The sequence below is a fragment of the Lutra lutra genome, chromosome 8, assembly GCF_902655055.1.
Source record: "Lutra lutra chromosome 8, mLutLut1.2, whole genome shotgun sequence".
Classification (NCBI taxonomy): Eukaryota; Metazoa; Chordata; class Mammalia; order Carnivora; family Mustelidae; genus Lutra; species Lutra lutra.
Genome location: NC_062285.1, coordinates 14,036,835 through 14,061,437, shown reverse-complemented (window position 1 = coordinate 14,061,437; position 24,603 = coordinate 14,036,835). Strand labels below are relative to the sequence as shown.

General features: G+C 40.9%; 1 protein-coding gene across 3 annotated transcripts in view; it reads right to left on the bottom strand.

The window, feature by feature from the left end:
* The window catches only part of APBB1IP (amyloid beta precursor protein binding family B member 1 interacting protein), a 147,651-nt gene extending 128,401 nt beyond the window's left edge, over window positions 1-19,250 (bottom strand). For 2 of the 3 annotated variants that reach the window (XM_047740167.1, XM_047740165.1), the window contains exon 1: window positions 18,565-18,695. The gene's annotated coding sequence lies outside the window, so the exon portion shown is untranslated. Of the gene's footprint in view, window positions 1-18,564; window positions 18,696-19,103 lie in introns of those variants that run through there. The other variant, XM_047740166.1, reaches the window with a different exon arrangement.
* Window positions 19,251-24,603: the final 5,353 nt, after the last annotated feature.

Sequence of the window (24,603 nt, the reverse complement as noted above, 5' to 3'; positions counted from 1 at the left end):
TAAATGAAGAATATTAAAGAATTTGGTGCTTTATAATCTTACCATAATGGGAAACATAAAATGAAAGGCAGTCTAAATGTTTTTGGCTGGCATATTATAATCTTTATTTTGCACCAACTTTACCACCAATAATTTATTTTAAAACACTGCAACTGTTCACTGATGTCCTGATATAAAAGACATGATATATTAAGAGACAATTTAGGTTAATTTTATTAGGGACACAGAGAGAAAAATGGGAAACTGTTCCTTGTTAGTTTCTTTGATCAGGTGTTCATGAACTTTTCCAGATAGACGGCTCAGTAAAACTTCCAAGAAACCACACATTAAGTCCTCACACCTTCCATTCCACTCATTTTCCTGTTATCTAGGTGGCTGTCTTGGCAAAGGTATGACCATAAAAATATCCAGATTTCACAAATATGAATAAAGATGCAGCTATAACTACTTTTCGAAACAAAGGCAGCAATGAAGTTACCACTTCATAAAAATGATTTAGTCATTTTTGTTGTGATTCAGGATTATTTCTGGGGGTAGATCCTCCCTGATCTTTGTTTTCTATTATCTTTACTCCTATTATCTAATCTCTGTAGATATTTCTGCAGAGTGAAGCAGAAACAGCTTGCTTATCCATGTCTCTATTTCTCTCCTCACACTGAGTCCTGCATTTATACTTCCATTGTCCACAGGTCATTCCCACAGAGGGCAGTGGTTTAACCACAGCATGGTCCCCTTCCAGCTTCCTCTTCTCCACCCTGCTCCTCAACCCCCACCTTCCCCCACCCCCGGCTTGCCATGGGGGTGGAGTAAGGTCATGGTGGAGTAAGATCTAAATTAGTGATCATCTTGGGAACTGGGGAGAAAGTCAGCACAGCTGTGGGTGCTAATCGGATGCCAGGGAAGATCAGTGCAGTGAAGTGAGGTTGAGACTGGGTGTTTGGGCAGAAGGCACTGAAGTCAAGTGCGTGAGCCACAAGAATTGTGGAACTGAAACAGAAGCATTAGGAAGTGGAAAAGTAGATGAGACAGGCAAGAACAGGCTCAGCGAAGAAACACAGGGTGGGTTAACCTCAGAGCTGTGGGTTTTTGCGATGACCAGACTCAGACTTAAGGCTCAAAGGAGCCACCAAGACATGACTATCCCTCTGCCCAGATAATACTCCCACCACATTAAAAAAAAAAAAAAACAACAAGACTACATTTGTTTTTACCTATAGTCCAATGATCTCCCTTCAGTCATTCTCAGGAATTTCAGGGGCATCTTGTTAGACATCTGTTCCTGAGGTCCCCAGCTGGAGCCATTGTGTCTGGTCAATGCAGCCTTCCTGATGCCCTTGAACTTGTCCCATATGGTCTTTCCACAACTATTACCCTAGTTCAGGTCCTCCACAGGTCCTACCAGGACTCTGTCATCTGCTTACTATTTATCTCCCTACCTCTAGTCTCTCCTTTAATCCAGTGTCTAAATTGCCATCAGGGTTTTCTTATTAAAACCCAGTTCTCTTCATAGCCTTTCAATTAGCAAAACTTTTCAGTGGCTTTCTCCTGTCTGTAGGATACAGTCTATATTCTTTAGTGTGGCTTTTATGTTCTTTCTCAGTCCAGTCCCCAACAACTTCTCCCACTTCATCTTCCAGACATCATCATGCTCTTCCCATAAAACCTCTGCTGTTGCTATAACTACTTTTTCTTTATAATCCCCAGGCACACCAGATGCTTTCTTTAAGGTACTGGAGTCTTTTCTAATGCATCTTTTCATCTTCTTAGGGGTTAGAGCAGCACCTTGAACACAGGCCCTGCATGCCATATATTTTTTTTTAAGATTTTATTTATTTATTTAACAGAGAGATCACAAGTAGGCAGAGAGGCAGGCAGAGAGAGAGAAAGGAGGAAGCAGGCTCCCTGCCAAGCAGAGAGCCTGATGCGGGACTCGATCCCAGGACCCTGAGATCATGACCTGAGCCGAAGGCAGTGGCTTAATCCATTGAGCCACCCGGGTGCCCCCTGCATGCCATATTTTAAAAAAATAGTTTTATTAAGATATAGTTCATATAACATTTAAAGTTTATAATTCAATAGTTTTTGGTATTTTCATAGGGTTGTGCAACCATTATTAAAATCTGATTTTAGAACATTTTCTTCTCTCCTAAAAGAAACTCCATACTTGGGGTACCTGGGCGGCTTAGTCATTTACTGTCTGCCTTTGGCTCAGGTCATGATCCCAGGGTCCTGGGATTAAGCCCTGCGTCGGGCTCCCTGCTTAGCAAGAGGTCTGTTTCTCCCTCTCCCAGTCCCCCTGCCTGTGTTCCCTCTCTCACGGTCTCTTTCTCTCTGTCAAATAAATAAAATCTTTAAGAAATAAATAAATGAACTCCATACTCATTAGCAGTCACTCACCATTTTCCTCCCCCACCCTAAGCAATCACCAATCTACTTTCTCTCCATATAAATTTGCTTATTTAGGGCATTTTATAGAAATGAAACCATAAAATATGTTGTCTTTTTGACATGATACCCTATGTAGAAATCCCAAAAGACTCCATCAAAAAATTGTTAGAACTAATACATGAATTCAGCAAAGTTGCAGGATAAAAAATCAATGTGCAAAAATCTATTGCATTTGTATACACCAATAATGAAGGAGCAGAAAAAGAAATCAAGGAATCGATCTTATTTGCAATTGCACTAAAAACAATAAGATACCTAGGAAAATACCTAACTAAAGAGTTAAAGATCTATACTGTGGGTGTCTGGGTGCTCAGCTGGTTAAGCGTCCAACTCTTGATTATGGCTCAGGTCATGAACTCAGATTGTGAGATTGAGCCCTGTACTGGGCATGGAGCCTGTTTAAGATTCTCTCTCTCTTTCTCCCTTTGCCCCTTCTCCATCCCTTAAAAAAAAAAAAAAGAAAAGAAAAGAAAAAAATCTGTACTTTGAAAACTATAGAACACTTAGGAAAGAAATTAAAGGGGACACAAAGAAATGGAAAACCATTCCATTCTCATGGATTGGAAGAAAAAACATTGTTAAAATGTCTATACTACTCAAAGCAATATACACATTTAAAGCAATCCTTATCAAATTACCACAGAATTTTTCACAGAGCTAGAACGAACAATTCTAAAATTTATATTTTAGACCCCGAATAGCCAGAGGAATATTGAAAAAGAAAAACAAAATTGGAGGGATCACAATTCCAGATTTCAAGCTATATTACAAAGCTGTAGGCATCAAGACAGTATGGTGGCTGGCACAAAAACATGATCAATGGAACAGAACAGAGAACCCAGAATTGGATCCACATCTACATAGTCAACTAATTAATCTTCAACAAAGCAGGAAGGAATATCTGATGGAAAAAAGACAGTCTCTTCAACACATGGTGTTGGGAAAACTGGTCAGCAACAGGCAGAAGAATGAAACTGGACCACTTTCTTATACCATACACAAAAATAAATTCAAGATGGCTGAAAGACCTAAATGTGAGACAGGAAACCATCAAAATCCTAGAGGAGAACACAGGCAGAAACCTCTTTGACCTTGGTCATAACAACTTCTTACTAAATACATTGCAGGAGGCAAGGGAAACAAAAAGCAAAAATGAACTACTGGGATTTCATCAAGATAAAAAGCTTCTGCATAGTGAAGGAAACAATCAGAGAAACTAAAAGGCGGCCTATAGAATGGGAGAAGATATTCGCAAATGACATATCTGATAAAGGGTTAGTATCCAAAATCTATAAAGAACTTACCAAACTTGACACCTAAAAAACCAATAATTCAGTTAAGAAATGGGTAGTAGACATGAATGGACACCTTTCCAAAGACATCCAGATGGCTAACAGATGCCTGAAAAGATGCTCAACGTCACTCCTCATCAGGGAAATGCAAACCACAATGAGATACCACCTCACACTTTTCAGAATGGCTAACATTAACAATGCAAGAAACAGATGTTGGTGAGGATGTGGAGAAAGAGGAAACCTCTTACACTGCTGGTGGGAACGCAAACTGGTTCAGCTACTCTGGAAAACTGTATGGAGGTTCCTCAAAAAATTAAAAATAGAGCTACCTTACAATCCAGAAAATGCACTACAAGATATTTATCGAAAGGATACAAAAATACAGATTCTAAGGGGTACATGCACCCTGATATTTACACCAGCATTATCAACAGTAGCCAAACTATGGAGAGCGCCTGAATGTCTATTCAACTGATGAATGGATAAGGAAGACGGGATATACATATATACATACATATACATATATACATACATATAAGAATATTACTCAGCTGTTAAAAAGAAAGAAATCTTGCCATTTGCAATGACATGGATAGAGCTAGAGTGTATTATGCTAAGTGAAAAAGTCAGAGAAAGACAAACACCGTATTATCTCACTCAGGTGAACATATGGGAGAGAGGGAAAAAATGGAGAGAGGAAACAAACCATAGGAGACTCTTTTTTTTTTTTTTAAAGATTTTATGTATTTATTTGACAGACGGAGATCACAGAGAAGCAGGCAGAGAGAGAGAAGGAAGCAGGCTCCCTGCCGAGCAGAGAGCCCGATGCGGGGCTCGATCCCAGGACCCTGGGATCATGACCTGAGCTGAAGGCAGAGGCTTTAACCCACTGAGCCACCCAGGCACCCCTAGGAGACTCTTAATGATAGAGAACAAACTGAGGGTTGATGGAGGGAGATGAGTGGGGGACAGGCTGGATGGGTGATGGGTATCAAAGAGGGTGCATGTGAAGAGCACTGGGTGTTGTATTTATGTGATGAATCACTGAATTCTACTCCAGAAACCAATATTTCACTTCACACTAACTATGGAAAATTTAAATAAAAAAAAATTTTTTTTTAAAATGTGGCCTTTTGTGTCTGGTTTCTTTCACTTAGGATGATGTTTTCAAAGTTCATCCATGTTGTAATATCAGCACTTTGTTTCTTTTTATTGCTGAATATTTCATTGTATTGAAACACCATATTTTGATTAACCATTAATTAGCTGATGAACATATGGGTGCTTCCACTTTTCAGCTATTATTAATTATGCTGCTATGAATATATGTGTACAAGATTTTGCATGGAATGGGTTTTCATTTCTCTTAGGATTCCCAGGAATGTAACTGCTGGGTTGTATGATAACTTTAACTTTTTGAGAAACTGCTGAACTGTTTTTCCAAATCTGTGGTGGGATTTTACATTCCACTGAGAGTGTATGAAGTTTCAAATTTCTCCATGTCCTCATCAATACGTGTGTCTGTCATTTTAAGTATAGCCCTCCTAGTCAGCATGAAGTTCTCACTGTGGTTTTGATTTGCATTTCCCATTTGTCTAATGTTGCTGAGCAATTTTCATGTGCTAATTGGTCATTTCTATATCTTTGGAGAAAAGTTTACTCAGAGCCTCTCCCTAGTATTAAAATGGATTATATGGGGTTATGGACATTGGGGAGGGTGTGTGCTATGGTGAGTGCTGTGAAGTGTGTAAACCTGGCGATTCACAGGCCTGTACCCCTGGGGATAAAAAAATATATGTTTATAAAAAAATAAAAAAATTTAATAAAAAAACAGATTATATGTCTTTTATATATGTTGTTGTCATAAGACTTCTTTAAATATTCTGAATATAAGTCCCTTAACACAGATGGGTTACGTTTCAATAAAATCATCGTAAGGTGAAAATCCTGAGTAAAAAATGCACTTAATATGCCGAAGCTACTGAACATCATAGCTTTGCCTAGCTGAACTTAAGCGTGCTCAGAATATTTACATTAGCCGACAGGTGGGCAAAATCATCTAACACAAAACATCTTTTATAATAAAGTGTTGGATATCTTACGTAATCTATTGAACACTGCACTGAAAGTGAAAAACACAAGGGTTGTGTGGGTGCAGAAAAGTCGTAAGCCCATCAGTTGTTGAACTTCGTGATCGTGAGGCTGGCAGGGCTGAGGCTTGGGGCCGCTGCCCAGCATCACGTATTGCTAGCCTGGGAGCAGATCCACATCCAAAATTCAAAGTACAGTTTTTACTGAATGAGCACTGCTTTCACACCATGGTAGATTGAAAAAAAAAAAAAAAAACTATGAATCGAACCGTTATAAGGTAGGGACTCTCTGTATAGAATTTTCAATAAAATATTTTCTTCTATTCTGTGCATTGTCTTTGCACTTTCTTGATGGCACTTGATGGCACACATGCACTGTTCGTAGCACAGAAGTTTTAAATTTGAAAGTAGTCCAATTTATCTATTTGTGCATGTGTGTGTTTATTTGGTATTGTATCTAAGAAACTATTACTTCACCCAAGTTTATAAAGACCTAATCCTATGTTTTTCCCAAGAATTTTACAATTTTAGCACTTCATTTAGGTCTATGATCCATTTTGAGTTCATTTTTGTGGAGTACGAGTCATTTTTAATGGATACTATTGAGAACAGAGTGTTTTTTATACTTTAAGTTCCTCCCCAAAAGGTCTTTTTCCCTTTCTGTGATGTAATAACTAACAGTGTTCTGCACAATGAATCAGAAAATACTCACCGAGTCATTCATGCAAATGTATGTAGCAGTGAACCAGCCACTCTGATAAAAATATAAAGAAACTGTAACAGCAAGCACTATATGCTACAGTCCAGGACTATTCCAAATGGATTTAGGGTAAATTTATCATTGCTACTTCTAAGAACCAAACTCCAACAATACTGGCTTAGACGGAGTCCAACCATAGAAAGATTAGTGACTAACCTGGCATAGAAATTAATCCTTGATTTAAAATACACAGATTCCAGCAAAACAAAACAAAATACCCCAAAACCTCAAGAACCCCAAACAACTGAATCAACAGATATGGAGTGAAATTCAACTTTTAGAAGTATATGTGTTTTATATGTGTTTCACAGAGCAGCTACCATGTAACTTTACTAAGTTAAACTACAAACCTTAAATCCTTTTTTTATGATAATAAGTTCACAGCACTTGATTCATGGCTCACCTTCATACTTCAATAACCTAAAAAATATGGCATCTCTATCATTTATTTGCCTCTTGGTAAAGAGTTTGAACTCCTTACACCATCTGGCTCATTGTCCCAGCATGTTCCTGAGTAACACAAACGAAGCTGTGCAGCAGAGACAGCCTGTCAGAAATGAAATTATTCTCTTGTTCCTTTATATCAAATTGTGGAGGGCCATTCAAAGCCCTCTTCTGTCAATATGCACCAGGGGCAACTGGCCCCTGATGCCTTTTCCAGGAGTGATCAGGGTTTGTACTGTAGCCCACGGAACATCAGCTGTCTACAAGGTCAAGTCATTAGGCTATCTGAACACTCTTCTTCCAAAGGGTACGAACACCAAATCTGGAAAGTCCATGTCAATCAGAGAAAAACAAGCAGAAGGTGAAGGAGTAGGTCAGGAAGTCTAGTCTAGTCTAGCCAGGAAGCCGAGACTAGATGGTTGATCTATGGCCCTCGTTGTTGCCTGTGTGCAGGCCATCCTGGCATGTTCCCAGCTGGCTAGAAAAGCTGATAAGAGAAAATATCTTCCAGGATGAGCTCATCAACAATCCACCACACACACCACTCCAAATTCATCAACATCTTTCATTAAACCTTTGCTTACAGTGAAAGTAGTTTATTTCTCTCCCTCCATATATACTGTTTGTATTGTCTCTGCGCTATTTTCTTCTTTTTCTTGACTTATATTAGTCCTACCCACTATGCAAGGACAGTTCAAGGCTCACTGTTGGATCCTGGTGATCTACCCTTATCTTGAATCCGGTAGCAGCAGTGTGAGGATCACTAATTTGACAGTTCATCAGCTTCCTTATGGTTTATCTCTTAGTATGTACTGTTATCTTCTAGACTATGTTGCAGAGGCAAAATTTATACCTTAACTCTGTTGGTACCTGGCAGAGTGTCATGGCTGGCACTTAGAACTCACTATACGCTAGCTCCTATTAATATATACTAACACCGACTTTATTTTTTTTTTAAATTCTATTTATTTATTTGACAGACAGAGATCACAAGTAGGCAGAGAGGCAGGCAGAGAGAGAGGGAAGCAGGCTCCCTGATGAGTAGAGAGCCTGATGCGGGGCTCGATAACCCACTGAGCCACCCAGGTGCCCCATAACACCAACTTTAAAGTGTAGGAGTTACAAATATGGAACAATCACTACAGGTCAGGCACCCAGAGCGTCTCATTTAATTTTCAAAACAACCCCTGACATGGTGACATTATTCTAATTTTATAGTTTTAAAACTCAAGCCTAGAGAAATTAAGTAATTTCTGCTCACGTAGCTAGCAAGTGGTGAACTGGACTGTGCCTGGGTCTAACTCAAAAGTTCATGTTCACAATGAGCACTCCATGTTGCCTTCAGAAAACAAGGACTGTGATTATTAAGAGGTGGAAACTGACAGCTGCTTTGCTCAAACTTCTGTTATAACGTCTACATGTCCAGTTCTAATATAATTGTGTGTCTTTCACACTATCATGAGCTCAGATACAGAACCTTGTATTTTCATCAAGTGTTGACACACACTATTTACTCAGTAAACATACTCAGCAGCTGGGTAATCTTGGGCAGGTATTTAACCTCTCGGTTGGCTTAGTTTCTTCAGCTGTAAAATGGCAATGAAAAACAGACCCTCTTCCACGGGCATGGGCTGGTGTCTGTAGAGTGCTTAGTAGGGTGCCAGGTGCATAGAAAGTGATAGTATCAGCTATTATTGTTATCAACATCATAGTTACTTTTATTACTACATTCTCTCTCTAAAACAGTAGTGGACAAATGTCAGTCACATATTCACACACACATTCCCGTGTTCACAACTGGATGGGTACTTTTGTTTGCTGCATTTCTGTATACCTAAAACCTTAGCTGGACTGCCATTTTTTCATCGAGCATGCATTTTAAAAGGACTGGGCCACTGGGAAGGACATCTGTAAGTACTGTTTCTAGACAGAGATTCTTAACCATTCTGAACAAGAGAGAGCATCAGAATATCCCTGAGGCTTTTTCATACCAAACCCATGAATCAAAACAACTCCATCTTCCAAATCTTATCACTACCTGCCCTCCCTGAACCCCCCAGGAGGTGTATTTCTAGACTTGGGAACCACAGCAAAGAGAGTTGCTGTTGATGCTTATGAACTAGTAGGTGGAAACGGGTGTGTGTGTTGGGGGGCAGTGGTTCAGAGAGAGAGGTGGTAACCACCGTCGCCCAGGGCAACAGTTCACATTTTGGCGGATGTGGGTTTAGAGCATACTGCTCCACCATTTATTTCCATTCTTTTTCGGTCCCTGTTAGTATTAGGCAGAATCCAAAAAATAGGGCGGGAGGGGAAGAGAAAGAGTAAAAAGGAAGGTAAGCAATGATAATCTAAGTTTGTTTGTTTTTGCTGCTAGAGGACTAATAAAGTATTTGAGAGCAGATTTAAATATGAATTAAAATCAGGTTCCAGGGATAGATCCCGTACTAATAGAAAATGCTGTTCCCTTCTTTTTCCCTTTAGCTTACTTCGTAATTCATCTAATATCCTCCATGCATCTGAAGAGTCAGCACATAGTTAGGGTAACAATAATTGTGCCATCATCTAGAGCTGCGCTACCTAATTTGGTAGTCAGTAGTTCGTGAGGCCATTGAGCCCTTCAATGGTGGCTAGTTCAAATGGAGATGTGCTATCAGGGTAAAGTATGTTTGGTTTAAAAAACTTGGTATGAAGAAAAAGAGCAAACGACTTCACCAATAATTTTAGTATTACTTAAGCTTAGTGCAATTTAGTATAATTAATATTAATCAGCTAAGTGACGATTTGGTATATATAGGAATTAAAGTATGTTACTAAAATTAGTGATTTTTTTTTTTTTTACTGCTTCTAATGTGGCTTCTTGAAAATTTGAAGTTATACATATGATTTGCATTATAGTTCTATTGAACAGGGCTGGTCTAGAGAGCTACAGTTCTGTTATTACAAGTGCCTAAACGTTTGACTCAAAGATGGTAGATTGTGGTGACCGTATCATATGAATCCAATTTGAATATTACTCACCAAGTGTTAAATCAGAATTGCCCCATTTCCTTTCCCATTGTACTTTATGCTCCAGCACTGCCAAACTGTTTCATGCATGTGCCTCGGGTGGCCTTCTTCCACTGGGCACCCGGAAATACCTTTATCCTTTAAAGTGCCTCTTGGTCACCCCCCATTAATCTCTTCTCTATAGTGCCTTCTTCACCATATTATTTCTGCACCTATCATTGCATATTTGTTTTTTTTGTTTGTTTTTTTTTTTTAAAGATTTTATTTATTTATTTGACAGAGAGAAATCACAAGTAGGCAGAGAGGCAGGCAGAGAGAGAGGAGGAAGCAGGCTCCCCGCTGAGCAGAAAGCCCGATGCGGGGCTCAAACCCAGGACCTGGGATCATGACGTGAGCCGAAGGCAGCGGCTTAACCCACTGAGCCACCCAGGCGCCCCTGCATATTTGTTTATGCATGTTTATTACAGGCCTGTCTCTCCCACTCAACTAGAAGCTTCTTGAGGTCAGGGGCCACATCTTATTCTGTTTTATATCCTTCACCCTGGGCACATGGTTGGCCTTCAATAGATGTGTGTTGAAACTGAAAAAATAAAATTCTGATTGCAGCATGTTGAGCAGTTTCATGCAACTCAAAAATATGTGTAAGAATCGTACTCCCTCTCTAAGCCTCACTTTGAGGGATGCTTCTCTGCTCTGATAGTCAGTGGAGTGAGCTACCTTGGAATTTCAGCTTCTGTATTCACTAGTGGTCTTATGAGCCATGTGTTTACAGCACTGCATTGCATTTACCCACAGTCACAGCCCGAGCACCTTCATTTATGTTTGTTGTTTGCAATACAGTAAATATAATGTCACTGAATTAGTAAGCATGTTAAGAAATAGTCTTGGTTTGCTAAGCCATATCATTTACAGAATTTAATCAGAAGGAAGCCATCCTCTTCCAAAAAAAAAAAACCAAAAAAAACTAATACTATATCCTAAAGCTACTCAGTTCATTGACCTGTCAGTTGTGGATTTTATTTAGCAGGCATGAATGAGTTTGTTACTGTTGTACTATAAACAGAGTCTTAGATAAATTTACTTAATTAGTAACATAATATACTGTAAATCTGTGGTATTCCCCTCACCCCTAATGAATTCTTTCTTCTATTTTTTTTTTAAGATTTTATTTATTTATTTATGTATTTGACAGAGAGATCACAAGTAGGCAGAGAAGCAGGCAGATAGAGAGGGGAAGCATACTTCCTGCTGAGCAGAGAGCCCAATGCGGGGCTTGATCCCAGGACCCTGAGACCATGACCCGAGCCAAAGGCAGCGGCTTAACCCACTGAGCCACCCAGGCGCCCCCTTTCTTCTATTTTTGAGATGAAATCTTAATAAACTTAATTGAAGCTTAACTTCAATTAACTGGAGTTGTGCCTGGTGAAAAACAGTCTATTAAACAGTAATCGACCACTAAAGCAGCATTCCACTAAATACTAACATTCCATAACCATGCTGTTTTGATGCCTGTTATAGCCAGAACAAATGAAGTATAAATTATCACCATTTTAGTCTACTTCTTAATGAAGTAGGAAGTACTTTCAGCTTTTCAAATACTATAATGGTGTCATCTAACATTCTTCTTCAGCTGTTAGTGACCCTTTAGCCCTGCTCAAACACTTGCATCTGTCTGAAATCCAGCCATGCCAAGAGGAAAGCTCCCCTCTCTTCTGAATTTGGTCTTAGATTTTGAAAATATAAATATCTTAGCCTTTGGTTGAGATAAGAATCTTTTTGGAAAAGGCCTCTATCCTTTGTCCCTCAGAATCTTCTATTAAACACAATCACAGAAACCTTGTATTACATAATGCCCATGTCACTGCTTAGCACTTTATGTGTGATCTTTAGTATTTATTTCTTGCTTTTCCACTCATTAAAAATAATTTTCCTTGTCTAGAGTCTCACAGAGGTGGAAGAGTACTGATTAGTTGACTATGTTCTTATCTGTGTAATAAAGATTATTGGTCAGCCCTTTCAGCGAGGTTTTTTTTTTTCTTTTCTTCCCTCTTCAGCAAATTTTGAAAGAATGGTTAAAGCTGTAGGACCTAAAAAATCTGGTTTTGTGTTCTATTTCTTTAACTCTCAAACTATCATTTCTAATTTTGTAAAATCAAAATAACAGTATCTTCCCAAATAACTACTTAGCCTAAATGACCTTAGCCCATCTAATAAGTGCATAGTTATTACCAGTTGATATTTCATATCCATACCTGAAGCTGAGCTTCTGACCATCTCCTTTCCAACTTCCCCCTGTCAAATGATGGTAGTTCCATTTTCCAGATGTTTAGGCCAAGACTTTGGAGTCATCACTGACTCCTCTTTCTCTCAAACCCCACAACCTGTTGGCTCTACCTTCAAAATACATGGTGATTCCCAAAGCTTCCTAACAGGCTCCTGGCTTTCATCCTTACTCATTCATCTTATTCTCGAGCAGTCAGAGTGAGCCTTTTAAATGGTCAGATCATGCTACTCCTTTCGTCAGAATCCTACAATCACCCCTCAATTTCATTCAGAGTAAAAGCGAAAATTCTTATAATGGGACACAAGACCCTACATGATCTGCCACCTCTTTGTGTTCCTCTCCAACCACACCTCTTGCTACTCTCTTCCTGTTCATATACCTTCTAGTCACATGGGCCTTCTTGTTTCTTGAATACACCAGGCAGACCTTTGCCTTATAGCCTTGGCCCTGGCTGTTCCCACTGCTGGGAACACAGTTCTCCCACACAGCCTCTTAGTTAACTCCATCAAAATTTTTTCAAATCGTATCTACCCAATGAGGCCAAGCCTGACCACCTTATTAAATACTACAACTTTGGGGCGCCTGGGTGGCTCAGTGGGTTAAAGCCTCTGCCTACGGCTCAGGTCATGATTCCAGGGTCCTGGAATCGAGCCCTACATCGGGCTCTCTGCTCAGCAGGAAGCCTGCTCCCTCCACACCCTCTGCCTGCCTCTCTGTCTACTTGTGATCCCTGTCTGTCAAACAAATAAATAAAATCTTTAAACAAATAAATAAATACATACATACTACAACTTTACTTTGCTCAACTCTTTTTTTGACACTTTTCACTTATTACTACCTATATTATTTACTTATTAATTTTGTTTACTGACAATTGTCTGTATCTTTCCATTAGAATATAAACTCCATAAATGCAGAGATCTTTGCTTCTCCTATTCGCCAACATGTGCTGAAACAGTGCTTGGCAAATATTTTTCAAATGACTGAATTGTACTTAAAGTAGAAATCTAAGTAATATGAAAAAAGGAGCAGTTCCTAAATTAAATATTCTTTATTACCCTTAAAAGTTATAGTTATCCACTGGTGAATCTTGGTCATTTCAGTAATGACTAAGATAAACCCTTAACTATTTCCATGGTACTTACTCCTGATCATTTATAAGCCACTTTGCTTTTATGTTATTTAAAATAAGTTGTCTTCACTTAACAGGGCACTCTATTCATAATCATGCCTACAGATGGTTGAGATTCTAATCTCAGTTTCCCAAGTGCCAATGTACTCTTTTTTTTTTTTTTTAAGATTTTATTTATTTATTTGTCAGAGAGAGAGAGGGAGAGAGAGCAAGCACAGGCAGACAGAATGGCAGGCCAAGGCAGAGGGAGAAGCAGGCTCCCTGATGAGCAAGGAGCCCGATGTGGGACTCGATCGCAGGACGCTGGGATCATGACCTGAGCCGAAGGCAGCTGCTTAACCAACTGAGCCACCCAGGTGTCCCTGTACTCTTAATTCCCAGTTTGACATGTTTACAAATGCATATACATGCTTTCTAGATGCTTTTTTAAAAAAATCAACACATTCTCAATACTGATTGTGTCTGTTGAGAAAAAAGGAGAATGCAATTAGGAGGAAGTCAGAAGATACACTGGTAATATTTTACTTCCTCAGCTGGGTGACAGGTATCCAGGTATTGGCCTCATTATTATTATTATTATTTACATATACATTATACACCATCTTTTATATGTGTGAAACACTTCATAATAAAAAAAGAAGGACAAAAATAAATCCAGTCTAGCACTTATTTATTCTACTACCACTATTTTCCCCCCAGTTTGATATGATATAGCTCTCTGGGCATAAATCTTCTAGCCAGTTTGTGGAAACATAATTGCTGTTGATTTAGCACTTATACCCTCCCCGAGCCCATAACCATCTCACTGATGAGTCTGTGATAAGAGATCAAATCAGAAAGGTCCCCAGCAGAAACAACAAAAAAATCAGACTCATTGCTTTATTGATTAAATCAACCTAGCAAGCTATCAAGAGGGATGAGAATAAAGATAAAAATGAAAACATGTGATGGCTGCCAAAGCAGATTACTTTTTCAGAAGACATATATAAAGATAATAACTTCACAAGTGATTATAATATCTTGTCTTCCCGCTATAGCAAGGCAAGTTCCTTGGTTACCTTCATTTCATCCTCCCCTCTTCCCTGACCCCACTGTGGTATAGGGATCTGATATCTGCCTCCACAGCACACAATTCTGGTCATGAATAGAACTATAACTGCTCATTAATGTCCCCCCACCCAACTAGACTAGAAGTTCACTGAGGAAAGGTCCCATGTTTTTTCACCATTTGAGTTCTGTCCCTGTGACAGCTCCTAGGGTTTTGGTATAAGACTAGCTCAGTTCAAAGGTCAACTCCTCTTCTCACTCTCTGTGTAACCCTCTTAACCTTTCTGTGCTTCCATTTCCTCAATGATAATAACAACGGCATAGGCTCAGGATGTGAGGATTAATGTAATGACACACCTTAATTAATTAGCAGAGTCTGTTCCAAAATCTAAGCTAAATAAAAAGACTATTTATTTACAATCATCATCTGGTGATAAAGAGGAAACCGAGTTGACAGAGAAGAAAGAAGATAGCTCTTACTATATGATTCTTAATGATTCAAGTGCATCGTCAATCTTCAGGAAATATCTGGAAACTGCATCATGAATTCAAGCTTCACAGTGTGTGCTGGGAAGGAATGGTTCCTTGGAGTGATGCTCCATCTCTACCTGCTCAGACCTCAGGACTGGTACCAACAGCGCTGCCTAGGTGAGGGACCTGTGACATTTTGATGGTACAACCCAGAAGGGGAACTAATATTATCTAGACACTTAGCAAACACTTTCTGAGTCCCAGCTATGGTCCCAGGAATTTGGCTAGGTAATGAGGATGTGGTGGTGGCAGGTCCCATCCTCTAGTCCCTAGAAGCTGTCCATAGGCCCCGCCTTGTCATGCCACATGTACAGTCTAGCCCATTAAACTGAGTGTAGCTCATTCCCCTACAAATCATGTTTCCCATGACAACTATAACTGTAATACAGGTACACATGACTATACAATCAGTGTACCAATCTAATACTTCAAATCCTGGCATTTATTATGTACTTGAATTTATAATATTTTTCTTGAACTTTAAGCTACTTGCCACACAGGATGACAGAACTGACGTAAGATATAGACATACTTATATACTAAAATATTACTTACGTTAATAAGAATTATTCAATTTTTTTCTAAGGATTTTATTTATTTATTTGACAGAGAGAGAGAGATCACAAGTAGGCAGAGAGGCAGGCAGAGAGAGAAGGGGAAGCAAGCTCCCCGCTGAGCAGAGAGCCTGATGCAGGACTCGATCCCAGGACCCTGAGATCATGACCCAAGCCGAAGGCAGAGGCTTAACCCAATGAGCCACCCAGGCGCCCCAAGAATTATTCTATTTTGAGGCAAGAATTACTAAGATCCTTCTATTGCCTATACTTCATGAGGTATTTAAAATGGAAAATATTTTGTTGTGGTAAACTATGAAATTCCAGGTTAATTTATTATAAGATTGTGGATTCACTAAAAGGTTTTGGATGTAAAGATAATTAAAATAAGATAGAAGAGGATTTAGAAGTAACTGAAAATAATAATGCTTTTTTTTTAAAGATTTTATTTATTTTACAGAGAGAGAGAGAGATCACAAGTAGGCAGAGAGGCAGAGGGGAGGAAGCAGGCTCCCCGCTGAGCAGAGAGCCCGATGCGGGGCTCGATCCCAGGACCTGGGATCATGACCTGAGCTGAAGGCAGAGGCCTTAACCCACTGAGCCACCCAGGCGCCCCATAATAATGCTTTTGAAAGTAGTATGGTTTGAAGAAATTCAGAGTAGCATATCAAACAGAGACATTTTGGCAATAAATTTTATAAATAGCTCATTCTAATAATAATATGAAAATACCTAGAACTTCTTAATTATAAGTAAAAAAAGGTTAAAAAAGTAGGTGATTGGTATACATTCCTAGGATATATAAATACGAAACAATGGACACTACATAACCAAGTACTGTGTTTAAGATTTAAAGTAACTAAATCATAAAATAATCCATATTATAAAGTTATATTTCTTGGAAATAATAATTGGAGAATTTTGAAATTTAATATCCACCTGCCCAAGCCTGAGCACATCAATTCCCCATCTCAGTTTTCCAACAGAATGGAAATCTGCCATCTTACATACAGACTCAAAATTGACTATTTTTATAAAGGAACTTCTTAGAAACAAAAGGCCTCAAAAATGTTGATATTTGAGACTCTAGCAAAATCTGTTATCATGGGGCGCCCGGGTGGCTCAGTGGGTTAAGCCACTGCCTTTGGCTCAGTCATGGTTTCAGGGTCCTGGGATCCAGCCCTGTGTGTTGGGCTCTCTGCTCAGCAGGGAGCCTGCTTCCCCCCCTCCCTCTGCCTGCTTCTCTGCCTACTTGCGATCTCTCTCTGTCAAATAAATAAATAGAATCTTTAAAAAACAAATCTGTTATCATTATGATTTTCTCTGTTCTTTTCTGTGTGATCAGCAATTCTAACTTTGCCAGCATATCAGACAAGACAAATTCAAAGAACTATAACAGTTCTCCAACTGCTGCTGTAATGACAGACATCCTCTAGTCCAACAATCTCACTTTACAAATAAGTTATCTCAGATCCAGGGAGGTTAAAGCAATTAAATCAAAGTCACCCTTGTCTAGCTACAGGCATATATGGAGCTATAATCCAAATTTTCCAAGGACGCAACAAAGACACAAATATTAGTATCAGTGTGAAAATTATTAAGTATTAACAGCCTCAAGATGACATTATATTCCTGAGATATTTCACAACATATTGAACAGGCAGGAGATACCACCGGAAGACATTATAGAAGATTTCTTGGCAGATTTCTGTGGATTTTGCTAGCCAGTCTTTAACCGTAAGACTATTTCAGTGAGGCCAGAGGGAAAATTGCCAGTGGACAAAAGCTCTCTTTTCTGAAATTCCTGTTCAAAGGCCTAGAACTGAGAATTAGTAGTAGGAATTAAGTACCCTTGCCTTTATTTAAACAGCATTTTGTAGCCAGAAATAATATCCCGGGGAGTAATAAACTCCTGTACCTTTCCACTATGTTACCTTCCTCGGTTACCCCTTTTCTCTTTCTCTTAGTAACACATTAAAAGTCCTTTTGGGGGGCGCCTGGGTGGCTCAGTGGGTTAAAGCGTCTGCCTTCGGCTCGGGTCATGATCCCAGGGTCCTAGGATCGAGCCCCACATCGGGCTCTCTGCTCAGTGGCGAGCCTGCTTCCCCTTCTCTCTCTGCCTAGCTCTCTGCCTACTTGTGATTTCTCTCTCTGTCAAATAAATAAAGAAATTTAAAAAAAAAAGTCCTTTTGGAACCACTTTACTCTGAGTGGTACCACTCTGAGAAACTACATGTTTGATGTTCCACAATGGTAAAAATAAGAAATACGACCCCACAGGGAAAATCAGGGGTGCAGGGGGCAAAGTCTTCAGGGGGACTCCCAGATACGACATCCTACTCAGTTTCCTTCATGCTGTAAAATGGCACTCTGGGCATTCACTCCAAGCCAAATTAAGAGACTGACTTCTGGTGTCCAAATCGTTCTTCTATTTTATTTTCAAGTGAAAAGGCCAATCACTGGTAAAGATGTTTTTAAAAAGAAAAGAACAGTCGTCCAAAAGTTTTAAAGTCAGGAAACACCCTAAGACACGTCCGACTGCGATTGGCTCTCTCAAATTCTCACACGACTTGCACTGAACCTACAGTGCCCTGAAATGCCCCCCAGGCAAGCTTTTCAAGGGGTCAGGTTGGGGGCTCCTGGGCTGCTGCAGGTTAGACAGGTTCCCCGTCTGTCCGTGAAGCAATTTTCTGCGCAGGAAACCACTCAAGAGTGATGAAAGAGGACTCGGAGAAGAGCAGCCCGCGCCCCAACCTTCCCCCACCCCCCGCCTCCGCGTAGCTGGGTCCAGGGCTGAAGTCAGCAGACGGGACCCCGGGTACGCGTTCCCCTCGAGGGCCAAGCGAAGGGCGCGAGTTCTCCGGGGCCACGGCCAGGAGCTGGGAGCAGACCCACGGGACACATGGTTCCGCCGCTGCCCCGAGGGACCCGGCTGAGGCTCGCAGGGCGCCCGGAGCGGCCGGCGCCGCTTACCTTGACGGCTCCGCGGGAACTCGGCTGGGACTCTGCGCGGACGCGACCGCGGGCGCGGGCGGGGCTCGGGGCCGGGAGCTGAGCAGCGGCAGGGAAGGCGCGGAGGCTCCACTGGGCTCCACCCGGGTTCAGGTCCGCCGCCTCGGGGAGGAAGTGGTGTCAGCCCTGCCCTTCCCACGCAGCGCGCAGACGTGTGGCGCCCTCCGCGCCGCTTTGCATCGAGGTGCAACCGGGACGCCCGGTTGGAGGCACAGCCGCGGGAGGACGCGTGGATGAAGGCTCCTAACTCTCGGGGGCTGCTTTTCCCAACTCATCGGGTCTGTGCCTCATTTCCCTTATTTCTCCTCCTTTACACCGCATCCTTAAAGGGGGGGAAAAAGTTTAAGTTCTGGGAAAAGTTGGGTCTTCCTCTCCCGCCCCTCCCCCACGCGCGCCCCCTTCTCTGAGAATCCCCTCGCTAGTTGATCTTTCTTCGTCGCTCGTTAGTGGCTAAGGGGGTGTGGCCAGAGCACGGCTCCTCAGAAGCCCGAGACCCTGACCTCTTTTGCAACGGCCTTCCCAAGTGTTTACTTCAGCCCCTCTGCGCTTCCTCTTTCGGGCCAGTTGAGTAAGGCCGGAGCTTCCCGCCCGGCGCGGAGCCCACTCTTGGGGGACTTGGCGCGGGAGTGCGGCGCAGAGCGACCCCGCGCCTGCGCGTCAGCCCGCCAGACCGCAGGGACGCGCTAGCCCGGGGGCCGGTGTCTGCCGGACCCCGGGGTGGGGGCATCGGAGGTCGGGGGTCTGGTGCGGAAGGGCCTTCTCGGCTCAGCCCATTTCTCAACTGTCCGATTGGCAACCACCCCCCACCCCGCCCCAAAGCTTAACCACACTGAGTTGGCGGGTGAGGCTGTAAAGAAACCCGGGGCTCACACACATCGCTGGTGGAAATCCAAAATCGTGTGAATCCCGTGGAGGCGAATTCAGCAATAGCTATTAAACTTTTCTATGCAGTTACCGTTTGATCCAGAAATCCCACTTTTAGGAATGTATTAGGACAGTAGAGTGATGACAAGAAGTTTTGCAATACCCACGCCCATTCTTGGCCACAGGATTTGTAATAGCGAAGGACTGACTGGAACTAACCCGAGACTCTGGAAGTGAAGCCTCCTGAGGGTGGGGAGATCTGAAAATACAGAAGTTAAAAACAGTTAGGATTTATAAATGTGGTTGAATTAACCTCCTCTTCCCCTATACAGTTGTGTCCTCAAGGGCTTTTATGTGGGGAAGGTGGTGAAGGTACAAAGACATACATTGGACGTGTAAATTAATTAGGTAAATTAAGATAGTTCCGTCATTTATTTAGTAAAAACAAAAACAAAAACAACTTTTAGGCACCTACCTACTCATCTAAGAACAATGAAAATAGTTGTGAAGAAAACAGTACCTGCTCTGGTGGATGGTACTTTCAAGATGGGAGAAAGCAAATTAATATTTAATATGTTAAGTAATAGAAGTATATTGAAGGGAATTAAAAGGTGAGGGTGTTAGTAGTAGGGATGGAGCCGTTGCATTAATTAGGATTATCAAGGAAGATCTTTCTGATAGTGTCACTTGAAGAGCCAGACCTAAATGACATGAGAGATTAATTCATGTGGATTTTTGGATGACAATATTCAAAGGCTCTGGGTTAGGAAGGCACTTGAGATGCTGGGAGAACAGCAAGTAAGCTAATATGGACAGAGCAGAGTGAGAGGGAGACAAGTGGTATATGAGATCAAAGAGGAAATTGTGGCCCAATCATGTGTGTCCTTTCTGGCTATGGTAGGGACTTCACTGTGAGATGGGAAGCCATAGGAAGGTTCTGAACAGTCAGTACTATATAGAAAGTCAAGTCCAGCAATGGAGTAACTTAATAGGAATGGAAGAGTGGGCAGCCAATACCTCTTTGCAAAGTAATGGAAGGGGCAGCCCTTCCAGGATTTGGAAAGACATTCCAAGAGAAGGAAGAGCAAGGTTAAATGTTAAAGAGAGTAGAGATAACTGATGATGAAAAGTTCTTAAGTTCTTTTTTTCTTTGAAGCTGAAATAGAGTTTATGTAGAATATTATGTTAGTTTCAGGTGTTCATAGTACAAGTCACACATAGTGATTTGACAATTATATATATTACAAAATACCCCCATTACTATACAAAATTATTGTAGTATTGTTGACTATATTTCCCATGCTGTCCTTTTCATTCCTGGGACTTATTGAATTTATAACAAAGTTTGTACCTCTTTTTTTTTTTAAGATTTTATTTATTTATTTGACAGAGAGAGATCACAAGTATACAGAGAGGCAGGCAGAGAGAGAGAGGGAAGCAGGCTTCTTGCTGAGCAGAGAGCCTGATGCAGGACTCGATCCCAGGACCTGAGATCATGACCTGAGCCGAAGGCAGCAGCTTAACCCACTGAGCCACCCAGGCGCCCCAAGTTTGTACCTCTTAATTGCCTTTATCAATCTCACCCATCCCTCTACCTCCTCATCTCTGGCAACTATCAGTTTGTTCTCTGTATTTATGAGTCTGTTTTTGTATTTTCTTTGTTCTTTTTTTTTTTTTTTTTTAGATTCCACATATCAGGGAAATCATAAGAAATTTGTCTTTCTCTGTTGGACTTGTTTTACCTACTAAAATACTTTTTGTGTCCCTCTGTATAATTACAAATAGCAAGATTTCATTCATTTTTATGGCTTATTTATCTTCTATTGTATGTATATACCATATCTTCTTTATCTTTATCTACTGATGGACACTAAGGTTGCTTCCATGTCTTGGTTATTGCAAATAATGCTGTAATAAACAGAAGGATGTACATATCTTTTCAAATTAGTGTTTACATTTTCATCTGGCAAATACCCAGAAGTAGAATTACTGGATCATAGGGTATTTCTTTCTTTCTTTTTTTTTTTTTAATTTCTTGAGGAACCTCCATATTGTTTTTCAGAGTGGCTGGACAAATTAACATCCTCACCAACAGCATGCAAGTGTTCCCTTTTCTCCACATCCTCGCCAACACTTTTTATTTCTCATCTTGATTCTAGCCATTCTGACAGGTGTGAAGTGATATGTCACTGTGATGTTGATTTGTATTTCCCCGATAATTAGTGGCATTGAGCATCTTTTCATGTGTCTGTTGGCCATCTATTTTTCTTCAGAAAATGTCAGTTCAGATCCTCTGCCCATTTTTAAATTGCATTATTTGTTTTATTAGTGTTGAGTTGCATGAGTTCTTAGGTACTTTGGATAATAATCCTTTATTGTATGTATCATTTGCAAACATCTTCCATTCAGTAGGTTGCCTTTTGGTTTTGTTGATGGCTTCCTTCACTGTGCAGAAGCTTTTAGTTTTTTGTAGTTCCAATAGTTTATTTTTGCTTTGGTTTCCTTTGCCTGGGAAACAGATCCCAAAAAAATATTTCTATGGCCAATGTCCAAGAGTTTATTGCATGTTTTCTTCTAGGAGTCTTATGGTTTCAGGTTCCACATTAAATCCATTTTGAATTTATTTTTGTGTGTGGTATAAGAAAGTGGTCCAGCTTCCTTCTTTTGCATGTGGCTGTCTAGTTTTCCCATGACCATTTACTGAACAAACTGTCTTTTTCCCATTGTGTATTGTTTGGTCCTTAAAAAAGAGAAATAAGATATCCTCTATTTTACCAGAAAGGAAGGAGGGTGGGTTTGGAGTTGACAAGGATTTTCTTCTTTTTGATAGCTGTGAGATGCAGAAGTTCTAGTTTAAAGACTATTTTCTTTTGTAAAGTAAGAAAAGAAGTAGAACCCTCTGCTGGGAGTGAGATAGGAGGGACTATCAAAGACTGCCCTAAATTAGGGAAGCTGGAAAAAGTTCGACAAGGTCCCTGCAGAGAATGGGAGAGTGAGTTGACCAGAAAAATTTCATGAGATTTCCAGAAACAGCCTGAGAAACTATTTGAAATCGACAGTGATGGTGTAAGTAATCTGCTCAGTCATGTGATTCTCCTGCAGGACTAGGTTGCATAGGTTTGGAGAAAGTTTAGCTGTTATGGGTAAGGATAGGTTGTTGTATTCAGAAGGTAGGTAGATTGAATTTTGCTTCTGGAGGCATTGAGATTATGGGAGCTCACAATGTCCAGAATGTGACCATAGGTTTGGGTGGCTGAGGTGATCAAGGAAATGAGAGGCCAAGGGGTTATAAATGTCATCCCAGGTAACTGTTTAAGTCATCCAGGATTAGGGCAGCCCACAATTTACTGTTGAGCCCGAGCCACTTCTCAGAGTAGCAGAATGCTAACTGGATGAGAACACAAGAAACAGGTATAATTCATGGCACTTCCAGACAAACAGAATGATGACAAGATACAAAGTCATCTTAAAGGAAGACTGGGAGTCAGGTGTTAGAGTTTCAAAATGAGAGATCAGGACTGACTGGGATTTGTGGAGATGACAGATCAGAAGTGGTAGATAGAGTGGCCTGCCCAAATGGTATGAGCCTCAAGAGAAGTCACCTTGCTTTTTGCTTTCTTTTGTTTTGAATAAAAGGAGAAACCACTTAAAGTCCTCCAGTAGTAATGCGGAGCATGGACAAGGGCAAACTCACCTTCTAAACTTAAGGTACATGGAGTGTGAGAGAATAATCTACTTTTCCTTGAGAAAGTTGCAATGAAAATGCAGAGTTAAACTGCCAGGACAGAGGAACACTCCAGAAATCCCCTCATGATACAGGAATGGCAGTGAGAGAGTTTGGGATGTGGGGAAGACAAGGGCTGAATGAATCACAGGTGAGGAAGAACAGAGTGTCGTGAGATGATGGTATGGGAGAAATTTCCCCTAGTGAAGCAATCTCCTTGGAATATGTCTGCAAAACATGGTTAGTGGATAGACAACGTGGACCCTGGCATCACAGAGGAACTCAGTTTAAGTTGAGTTGGGATTTCAACTATGACTTACTACCTTACTCTTTTGGCATGTCCACCAAGTCTAACACGTGTTTTTGCCCATTTCCTCCTCCTGGCTTAAGAGTGTTCACCTCTGGCAAAGGACCTGGACTGACCAGAATTAAGATTTCTGCCACTTTTTGATGGGGAGGGTTTCCTTTGGTTTGACATTTTATAAAGTTTCTCCTGTTCATTTTATTTGGATTATCCTTAACTGTAGGGAATATTTGCTTCTTATTTAAACATATAACTTTTACACCATCTGCAATAGACTGTATTTTCCAAAGATGGCCATGACCATATCTCCCTTCTCCATCAAGAGGTGGAATCCATTTTCTCCTTCCCCCTTGAATGTGCATGGGCTCTATGACTGCTTTGATCGATAGAAGACAGCAGAAGGGATGGGGGACTTAGCACTTACTGGCTGGCAGCCTCTCTTCCTGCCTCTCTCAGCCCTGAACACCCAGGAAGCAGGCCATCCCATCAGAGAGAGAGGGCACATGAGGGAAGAGAGGCCACCTCAGACATGAGCTGAAGACGCCATCTTGTACACCCAGCCCCATCAAACCTTCAGGAGATTCTAGCCCCAGTTCTTATCTAAATGCAGCAACACCAGAGTATGTGGAGGAACACCCAGATGAGCTGAATCAACCTACAGATTCCTGAGAGATAATGATAAATAGCTGTGTTAAGCCTCTAAGTCTTGGTTTGTTTAAGCAATAGTGGTTTGTTCAAGCAATATTCAAGACCTCTTGGGTACCTCTATAGCTCATGTTTCTGTCATAGTAAAGCTTCTGTGCTTGGCCTTTTAAAATATAAACTGATAAAATATAAACTGTGGTTTCTATTTTAGTCAGAAAAGTGTATAATTAGTATGTTATTACTAATTATATGTTTTGTATCTAGTGTATGTGTTTTTTCTTGCCCTTTAACAAAATGTTCCCTCTGCCTGACCTCTGACCCTCTACTTGTCCTCTGGCCAATGTTCTCAGACATTCCTTTCCTGCTTCACACCTGAGTGATAGTCAGTGGGAGGAGTACTAGACAGGCTGGATGGAAGAAAAATCGGCAGGAGGAGAAGGATAGGGAAGAAGAGAGAGAGCCC